Consider the following 10,778-nt stretch of genomic DNA (forward strand, 5'->3'; position numbering starts at 1 on the left):
TGATGATGACCTAGAGGCAATCAGAATCTACCTTGATGATTTGAGACGACAAGGCTATGAGATTGATGTGGATGAATTCTTCAGGAAACTCCCAGATCCTCCTGATTTTGAATCTCCCAGGAAGAGGAAAAGCAAGAGAAAGCAAGTTGAAGCCTCTGAGGAGAATGATCCCTCTGATGGTGATGACCATGATGATGATGAACCACCGCCTCAGAAGTAGGCCAAGAAGGTCAGGATTGCGACTCAAGTCACTCATCTGCAACCAACTCAGGAGCCTGCTAGACCTGCACCCTCTACCAGAGTCACAAGATCTTCAGCTAGAGCTTCAAGTTCCTTCAGATGATGATTTTAATTTGCTTGATGCAATTCATGATCAAACCAATCCTGGACCCACACCAGTTAATCAATCAACCTCTCCTCCTTCACCCCCTAGGGCCTCATTCTTCCAACCTTCCATTGATGAAGAATCCCTTTGAAAAATGCTCCAAGCCAACAAACCCTCTGCTTCCACCTCACCTATTATACTTCCATACAATCCAGAAACCTCTGAACCACAAGTCATTGAAACACAAGCCTCTGATAAAACCACCTCACTCTGAACGTGAAATTCTCTCTCCTGGTCCCTCTGTTTCTTTTTCCAACCAATGTTCCTTTCTCTTCTCCCTCAAATGAATCTGAAGCCAATCGCAAATTCTTTCAAATTGCAAGAGAAATGATTTCTGAAATTCCTGCACATTTCATAACTGTTCCTAGTCCAAACCGCTACCCTGGACCAAGGCCAGAACCTCTGGTTGCTCCGGATTTCCCAATCCAAGCAGTACCTCTGGTCTCAATGCCTCCTCCACCTCCTCCTCCTCGTTCTTCTCTTCCAGAAAATTCTGAATCAGTCTCAAACAATTCCTCAAACACATCACCAAACCCTGAGATTGAAACCTCTCATCAAAACCCTGAGACCAACATATCTGCACATCAGACTCTGCAGGTTGGCTCTCCCTCTGAGGTAGCAAGTAGCAACCACTCTTCATCACCTGAACCAAACCTCTCCCTTGGTCCCTACACCTACTCTGGACCAACCACCCTCTTTGATTGCATCAACTCATTTAATCATGAAGCATCGTTAAAGGTTCGCAATGTGCATGGTCGCACTGACCTAAGTGAGCATCCAGACATGGCTCTTGAGGATTGGGATCGTTTGTGTTCTTGAAGCTGCAACTCAACGCCTCAGAAGACGACAAGCTCTGAATGAACAGCTGATGGGAGAACAGCTCTATACTGTTATTGAAGAAACCAGAAGGAAGAAAGAACAAGAAGAAGCAGCTGCAGGGATTGAGGCAGAACAACGTGAAGCTGCAAGGTTGTAAGCTCTGGAACAAGCAGCAATATTACAAGTTGAAGTTGAGGCACTAAGAAATGAAGCACTTAGAATTGTTCCAGTTACTGACGTTGCTTCAACATCTACTCGAGTTCCTCACTCTGATGAAGCTACAACGTCTGCTCAACCTTAGTCAGATTCAAGGAATGATATCATTGAATAAAGGCTCAACTCTCATGACGCTCTTCTTCAGGGTTTGAAAGAAATGTGCACAGAACTGCTTCGGAGGACACCTAAACCCCAGTCTTAGGAACTCTCTTCACTTCTGCTTTCATCTGTGTTGATTTATTTTCTTTCTGAATTATGTTTTTCTTTTTCACGTCTATTTGTTTTGAACTATGTTTCTTTATCTATTCTCGTGCTATTCTATTATCATTTTCATTATGTGTTGCATAATACTTGTTCATCATAAAATTTATTTCATGCATACTCATTAACTAACAAACAAACCTTTTATTCATTAATAAGAAATTGCATTCAAAGCATTGCTACATTAAAAGGGAGGATTTTTCCTCATTTCTCTACACTGCCTACGCATCGCTGCCTTCTCAAGCTCCAGACGATGCTGCCTATACTCCAAGAGGACTCAGCTCTGGCGCAGCTCCTGCCTCTGAGGACCCTCCGCCACCGTCTCCAGAGCCACCTCTGTTGCTCTGATTTCCTCATACAGCTCCAGCTCCTTCTGGAAGAAGACTTGCATTTCCTCCACGAATCTGAGGAAGCTCCTAAGGATGATGTCCATTTCTGGACTTAGGCTCATGCTTAATAGCCGGTTTGTAAGGGTATAAACGCTTGGTTCCTCTGGATGGCGTACATTGATGAAGAGATCTTCATCAAAGGCTTTCTTTCTCAACTGCTCGATGCTTGCACTGAAGGATGCCATTGAAATTTTAAGATCAAGAGAAAATGAGATGTGAAGTCTAATATGGTTAACCGCTATTTATAAGCTCAGTTCAGTCTACAGAAGTTAATGCTGAAGCAGTTTCTCGAGGATTATTTATTGGTAACAGAAGTTTACCTTATCTCCTTGGCCGGTGGTAAACGTTCAACCTCTTCATTTAATCTTCTGCATATGCATTAATTAAATACGTTTTCATTAATTTTTTTTTATTCTCCATCTTCTTAAACTTAGACCTTCTCTAAGGGGGAGTACCGTGTACTTGAAGCTAAGTTTTTCTTACCCCATGCTTTTTTCTTATGACAAAAAGGGGGAGTATAACCCAGTTTTTGATGTGTAAGCTGTGTTAGTGTGATTTCTTTTTCTTTTGGAGAATTTAAGAGTTCCACCTTTATGACCATAGATGTGTCACTGGGCAAATACAAGGAATACATTTTCACTTCCTTTGAAGTGATACTAGTTGACTCTGATACTTTCTCTATGCTCATGACTCTGAATTTTTATGCGCTCTGATTATTTTATCTAATCTATGCCATACATTCTCACTCTGAACTCTGTTATTATTTAGCTCAGAATCTAGATATTAATAACATTTTCATTAAGTCCTAGATTCAGGGGGAGCTAAGCTCAGAATCAAGTTGTGACTTGGATTCAGATTGAGCAACATAAATCATTCACCTCAGGATAAGTTTATCTCTATTCCCTAAACTCTGAGTGAATTCAGTTTATTGTTTAAGAATTGTTCATCAAAATACTTGGTTTTGTCATCATCAAAAAGGGGGAGATTGTAAGATCAAGTTTTGATCTAGTAGTACAACTCTATGTTTTGATGATTACAAGTTATCTATTAAGTATGAACAATTATGGTACTCTAACGTTGTTTTTTGAGTGTTCAAATGACAGGCCAAGACTCTGGACCTATCTCACAAGAATCAGTAGCACAATGCTCAAAGAGCAACCTCTGCAACACTTTCGCACGTACTATGTTCAATCTGAACAGTAGATCAAGCTTCAGAAGATCTGAAGATTACAAAGCTCTGGAATGGATTCAGCTCACTAGATGCTCTGAAAGATCAGTCACTCTGAAGGATCAAACGCTCTGAAGGATCAGACGCTCTGAAGGATCAGAAGCTCTGAAGCATCAGAAGCTGAGTAGTGAAGACTCTGAAGTCCAAGAGTAAGCTGGCTCTGAAGACCAAGTACTTCTCCTCTGAGTCCAAAAGCAGAAGGTACAAAGATCAGAGGATCCAAGCTTCCCTCTGACTCCCATCATCAAGCTTCACAAGTTCCGAGATGAAGCATCACTCTGATCAGAAGTCAACATGGTTGAAGGTCATGTCGCTATCCAAAGTACAAAAGCAATTGTACCATTCCTGACGACCTTACATAACTAATTCAACCATAGTAGAACCTGGAAATTCCAGATCTGCCCTCCAACGGTAGCATCTCCATGCAACGTTCAAACCCTAATCCTTGGAGTATATAAAGAGGCTGAAGATTGAAAGATGCGGTCTAAGAAACTTACTTACGCGCAAGAAATATTTCAAATCTTCTTAGCAATCTTTCTTCAAATTGAACTAAGTGTGTTTACTATCAGCTATTGAAGAAGCACTTATTTGTAAACTCAATACATTCAAACAGTTGTTTGTTTTACCTTTAGGAGATCAAGGTTGATCGGATCCTAGAGAAGACTAAGAGAGTGAATCTTATTGATATCTAAGTCAGTGTATTGTTAGTCACTTCGCAGGTAGCAAGTGCAGTTGTAACAAAACTCTGATTAGTGGATTGCCTTCATTCTAAGAAGGAAGAAATCACCTTAACGGGTGGACTGGATTAGCTTGAGGGATTTATTAAGTGAAGCAGGATAAAATCATTTGTGTGCTTTCCTTATCTCTTATCTCTGCACTTTTGTCATTGGTGTTTGAAGAGATTTATTTAAATCTCAAGTGGGTTGAGTTTTTAGTTATAAAATGCTATTCAAACCCCTCTTTCTATCGTTTTTCATACCTTCACCTATGCATAAGGCCAAATGTTGGTCAATCTGCAAGTGTACAGAATCTACCCGGTTTTAATTTATCGAACCACAGGGAATTGGTATGAGAATTCAGTTTAAGCCTCGAGTTCACGGTAGGAAAGCGAGTAAAATTCAGTTTTAAAGGTTGATTGTTTTGGTGATTAATTAACAAGCAATTGAAATATAAGTGTGTGAAGAACAATGGTGAGCATGCCTTGGGTTCTTGCTTGACTAATTCGGTTCTAATCAACCTATTCTATCCACAAAACTCTGAGTATCTCCTTGATGTTCTAGCCTCGCATGGACAATCCTCTCAAGCCAAAAGATAGGCACAATTCCTTGATAACCTAAACATTTGCTAAAGGCATTAATCATGCAATTCAGGCAAACAAACCTCAACCTTTCCTCTATTCCTAGTAGCAAGTATAGAAGAGGTAATCCCACAACAAGTCCCTAATCTATAACAAACTTCCGTTCTATTATAGAAAAGCATAAAGCTAGCACGTGTTCTAACTTGAAACATAAAGCATGGATATGGGATTCAAGGGTTTACTCAGAGAAATCATGAATAGAAATAAGAATTAAGATTAAAACATCATAAGTCTTACAAAGAACCCAAAGCAAAAGGGGTTTTAGCCAAACATGGCTATGAAATCCATACAAGAAGATAAAGATGAAACCTGAAACATAGGGCTTAGAGAAAGGTTCCAAGAGAAATGTCTAAAAACCAATTTATAGGCAAAACAGGTGAGTCTGGGCGCTCAGGCGCCATTTCAGAGCGCCTGAGCGCCAATTCCAGCTGAAAACATGCTCTCTAGAAGGTTCCTAGCGCCTAGGCGCCAATTCCCAGCGCCTAGGCGCTCGAAGCTCGCTGGAATGGCTTTTTAGCTTCTTCCTAACTCCTCTTCAAGCACCTTTAAGTCCTCCATCAAGTCCATGCTTCTTGGCCTTCTTTCTCCTTCAGTTTCTGATCTGAAAACTTAACCAACAAGACAAGGAAAATATGCAGAAGCTCAAAGAGCTTATTAGCAAAGAGGACCCTCAAATAACATAAGAAAATCATGCAAGTCCTAAACTTACTTAAAATGCGAGAAAAGTCCCTATAAAACTACAAAATTACCAAAACAAAGTAAAGACTCAAAGAAAGATAAAAATGCATGAGAATGCATGAAAACACTACATGAGACTCAACAAAAAGAGTTAAAACAAACAAAGAAATGACCCTAAAAAACTACTAAACTAGAGTCATCACACCACTATACTCAACGGCAGCTCGCCCTCGAGCGAAAAAAACACTGGCTTGCCCTCAAGCGCAAGAAATGCTCCCAAAACAAGTGCCCAACATGGAATACTTATAAGAAAACTGGGGGATTTAGCAACCTGTAACACCCCGATTTCCAGGTGTCACTTTAGTAACCAAAAATAAACTTTACGCGGAAAACAGGTAATTTTTTTTTCCGTTTGATTCTTTTTAAATAAAGCGATAGAAAGTAAAGACATAACCCAACACTAACTAACCAATATACAAATATATACACAAGTACAGCCTCAGCTGCACTCTCCCGTCACGCGCACTCGCAGTGACTCCAAAGTAGTGTGCCCGTAGGCAAATATTTACAGATCCAGAAGTGTGAGTAAGAAAGTTTATAATTACAACCCACAAGAAGATAGTCGGCCTCAAAAATGGCCTAAGCAAAGACCCTTATGGTCCGACTGACTCACTGTGATCCCTCAGTAAGAGAACCACACAGAAGTCATGCGTCGGGAACCTACCCTGTCCCAAAAGCAAAACGAATCAGAGCTCTACACAAAACCTGACGCCTGCCTAAACCTACCCTTCCAGTACCGAGTCCACCGCGAACTGAAGTTGGCAAGTTGAAGCTCAGCTCCATGCGTCGTAGAACTCCTATCGTCAGACGTCCACGCTCGTCAGTCCGGTCCTCCATCTCAAACCTGATCCTCCCCGAGGGAGAGACCATCGAAAACCAGTCGGCCATCGACATCTGGCAGCAGGCCGACCGCCCAAACACAAACATGCAACCAAAGCCAAGGCGCTAGGGTCAACTCACAGAAATAAGTAGATATACACTCAACATGTGATATGGGGTATAGATATATATGTTGATATGTATATATATATAAACAATCATAGCATGTTATGGCTCTAACAATTCTTCAATAATCAAACAGCACACAATTCAAGTCAGAATGAATGTATGCGTGAAATGCACAATATGATCCGGATTGTGACGCGTTCCCGTTCGCCACAAGTGAAGCATTCCCGTTCTTCACTATGGATGAACCATTCCCGTTATTCATCCTGGATGAACCATTCCCGTTATTCATCCTTGGTGAACCATTCCCGTTATTCACCATATTATGAACCATTCCCGTTATTCATCATTAATGCAGTGGTGAACCATTCCCGTTATTCACCATGAGATGCACAGGTGAACCATTCCCGTTATTCACCTGATTGATGCAATATGGTTAGCCAAACATTGAATCGTCCTCACCACACAAGTGTTTAGCTCAAACCCAAACTCAAAACAACCCAAGAGTTAGTGTCGGTCAATACAACACAACTCGGAGTGAGTGTCGGTCAATACAACACAACTCCAATAACAAAACCCAAAATCAAAGCCAGAGTCAGTGTCGGTCAATACAACACGACTCGGAGTTAGTGTCGGTCAATACAACACAACTCGAACAACAAGAGTACTAAAGTACTCGGGAGTTTAGTGTCGGTCAATACAACACACTCCAACAACCAAAACCCAATGTCGAAACCCAGGGTTAGTGTCGGTCAATACAACACAACCCCAACGATAAGAGTACTGAAGTACTCGGTGACTTTCAATCATCACCATAGCTCACCTTAGTGGCTTTCCCCAATTCCAATAACTCTCCAAACCCACAACAAAAGTCGACTTTTCCCCGTCTTTCGCAATTATTTTCCCCATTAGTTCTCCTATGATTATTCGTTTAGTAAAACGTTTCGAATTGGATTAGTCAGGTTATGAGTTTATTTCTCAAAGTCTAAGTCTCCCAAAGTCTCTAGTTTTCGAAATTCTAATCTTTCTAAGTTTCCAAAAAAAACCCTCCAAAAGAAGTTTCCCGGGGAAAGTCTAAGTATTCAAACGAATCCCAACGAATGACTAAGTCTCAAACCCCACATTTGAACTTGCCTAGGGCTGTTCATCCAACCCGAAATATCAAAGATCACTAGATCAATGAATCTCCACTCCGAAGTCGCGTCAAAACGCACAATCCAACAATAGCACAATATCACAAGTTATGGAAAAGCATCATAACATCAACTCATCATCATAAACAACATCAGATAAAGCATAAGTCGAATTTATCGACGCCTATCATGCAATCATAGCTAAATAGCAAGTTGCCCTAACCTTTGCCAATTTCCGTACTAAGGTGCAACTCCGATCCGATTACATCTTTGTTTTCCACGTCGGCTCGCTTCCTTCTATTCTTTAGCTTCGCCGCGAGGCGCTTTCGTCCTTCGTACCCTTCACAAAGTTCATATACTAAACCTTAGCCTCTAAGGTCACATCCAAAGTTCCAAAACAAGCCTAGCTAATCTTTCTAGCTCACTTAGACTAAATGCACATGCTTTATGTTTCAAGGACTAAAGTCTAAAGAGAAAATATTTGTGAGTTTTAAAGAAAGGTCCTTCAAAAACTCATTTGGAACACAACTCCTCAATTTTTAAGTAATTCAACCCTAGTCCCTTAACAAGCACATAATTGCAAAAAGGTCCTCATCTAAAAAGTAAGTTCTTTTTCAACCCTTTGCCTTTACTAAATTTACTAAATAAACCTCAATACTTTTAAAACTCAAGTTTAACCCAAAACTTCTAAGCATATTGTGTTTTAATCCTAAGGTTTTCCCACAATAAACATTTAGTCCTCAAACTTAACTTATGATTTTCACTAAACAAAACAAGTTTCAGAATTGATTTCCCAAACCCAAAACACATGCCATAGGCTCCGCCACGTCTACATAAATAAGTATAAATTTTCATTTTTCCCCAAATCACTTCCAAAGCCATTTTTAACATTTAAAAATAACTAATCAAAGCTTAAATTAAAATCCTTAAAATCTCAAAAGCTCTATAGATCCGGTGATGGGAAACAACATTTGTAAAAGCACTTTGGAAAAAGCTCTAATTGAAATTTTTTACAAAGACAATAACTCAACCTTTTTGGAAATAAAAACCATGGTTCACTAGATCCTTTCTATAGTCATAACTTTAATGAAGATACTAGGTGTGGAAACTAAAAGGGTAAATTTAACTGACTAAAAAGATGATCAAAGAAAAGAGAAGAAGTTTTACCATAAAATTGGAAGATGAAGATGATGGTGCTGCACAAGAGAGGAATCACGTGAGGGAGGAAAAGGGACCATGATGTGCGTTTTTTATGCTGCCCAGGGGAAAGAAAAGAGAGGAAGAATAAGTGGAAAGAATTGGTGAGCTGCAGCAAAAGAAATGAAAAGAAAGGAAAATTGATGTTTTGTATTAGAAGGAGAAAATAAGGGCTCTGTAGTAGAAAGAAAATAAATTAAAATTGTGGATTCATGATCGAGAGAGTGATGGAAGGGAGAGCCGTGAGTAGGGAGAGTATTTGGAGTTGTGAATGAAGGATGCAAAATGTGAATTGAGAGAGACACAGAGGTGGTGTGCGTGAGGGATAAAATGAGAGAACTAGATTGTAGATATTTGTTGGTAGAAAATATTGGTGGCCGTAAGCAATATGCAAGGCGTGGAGGAAGCACAGCCAAGGGAAAAAGATATTTTGGAAGATATTTACTAATCGGTACAAATTGATTTGGACACTGTATGATTTAGCTCACAAAGTTAAGAGAAAAAATATAAGGATGATATATTACTATATAAAAAATTATGAGAAACTCTATGAAATAATGAAATATAAATTTGAATCACTTTGAGCAAAATAAAATAATCCATGGACAAGAAAATGAGTAAGAACTGAGCCAAAGAATAACTGTTAGACAATTAGAACAAATATGACGTTGTCATATTATGCAATTAATCTAAGTATTGATCCAAGAAAGGGCGATACTTGCATCGGGTTCATTTAAGTGAGAAAATGGCTTGAACGCAGTATGCTTCAAAATATACCGCAAAACTACTTTTTGCAATTGATGTCGGATGAGAAAACTTCCTTCTGAAGAAAGATTGGAAATGTCGAAATAAATCTGGCAGCACGGACGGAAACTTCGTTATAAGTCCCGAATAGAAAAAGTCTTCATCCATCGCTCGAATCTAGGGTTTCGAAGCAAAGAAATTAGCGTCGTCGAGCTTCCGAAAAGTGAATACTATTGTGCGTACAGTCCAGAGTTCCGAAATGAAACGCTGGTCGAAGGAAAAATAAAGAGAACCTTTAAATTTTCCAAGGATTCGAAATCTCACTTAAAAAGTAGCTCTAAAATCGAATTAGCCTATTCTGGACACTCTCGCCATAAGTCAGGTGTGCAGACTGTAAGACCCAAGATTTTAAGCTTAGGATAAGTGGAAGAGATTTCCATTTACGATTAGGATTGATGTATTGTGAAGGGAAACCTGAACTAGAGTTTACCAAATGAAATAAATTTATGAAGGAGAAAGTTCAGGAAAAGTCAAAGGATTGCATCATGATCGATAAAAGTTATAGCACGATCGTTACACGCTTAAACCTAGGTCAGAAACCCTAGTATATAGCTAGTTTTCACTTTTAGGCACGATGGAAGTTAATTCCAAAAATCTTCAGAGAAATGTTAGAACTTCTCTTTTTCCATATATCAAAATCGGTTCGAGGCGAAACTCTAGGATCTACGAACGTCCGATTCCAATCATCGGAAGTTTGCCGAAACCGAATCCCTGGTATTTCAAAACCCTAGAATCACCCGACTATGAAGACTTTTTCTATTCAGAGCTTCAAATGAAGATTCTACACGCGTACACCCATTTCTCTTGATGATTTCAATCTTTCTTCAGAAGGAAGTTTTCCATTCCGACATTCGATGCAAAAAGCAACTTATCGGGTAAAATAGTTTTATACCGATTATGCATTAGTCGCTAAAAATACAAGGAGACTTCATTTTAGTTTTGGAATTCTTTTGCCAAAACATATCTTAGAATTCACGGAGAATGACGCCGGAAAAATCAGATTCGCGAAACTTTCATTTTACCGCGTTTTGCCAACCTCTATATATAGCAAGAAAGGTGAGAAAAATTACAAAAACTCCTCCATTTTCTCTCCAAGGCCGCGAGCTCCATAGAAGGAAGAGGAAGAAGAGCTTTTCTTCATTTCTTGCTTGATCGTCGATCAATCAGTTGCTGCTTCAAGGTTTCGAGGTATAGTCGCTAATCCTTACCTCTGATCGCTTTTTCTATAGCTTTTCTGTAGACTTTTCTGAGCTGATAGTTTTGAGGTTTTTGCAAAACTATCCTGAATATTTCATTTCTGATTCTA

General features: G+C 39.4%; 1 long non-coding RNA gene across 1 annotated transcript; it reads right to left on the reverse strand.

Moving 5' to 3' along the window:
- Positions 1-4,645: 4,645 nt before the first annotated feature.
- LOC130737605 (uncharacterized) lies at positions 4,646-9,004 on the reverse strand. The gene is made up of 3 exons (XR_009018807.1): positions 8,639-9,004; positions 7,695-7,811; positions 4,646-6,287 (listed from the first exon to the last, which is right to left on the reverse strand). It is a non-coding gene; the product is annotated as an uncharacterized LOC130737605 (long non-coding RNA).
- Positions 9,005-10,778: the final 1,774 nt, after the last annotated feature.

This window comes from Lotus japonicus, chromosome 1 (assembly GCF_012489685.1).
Source record: "Lotus japonicus ecotype B-129 chromosome 1, LjGifu_v1.2".
Lineage (NCBI taxonomy): Eukaryota > Viridiplantae > Streptophyta > Magnoliopsida > Fabales > Fabaceae > Lotus > Lotus japonicus.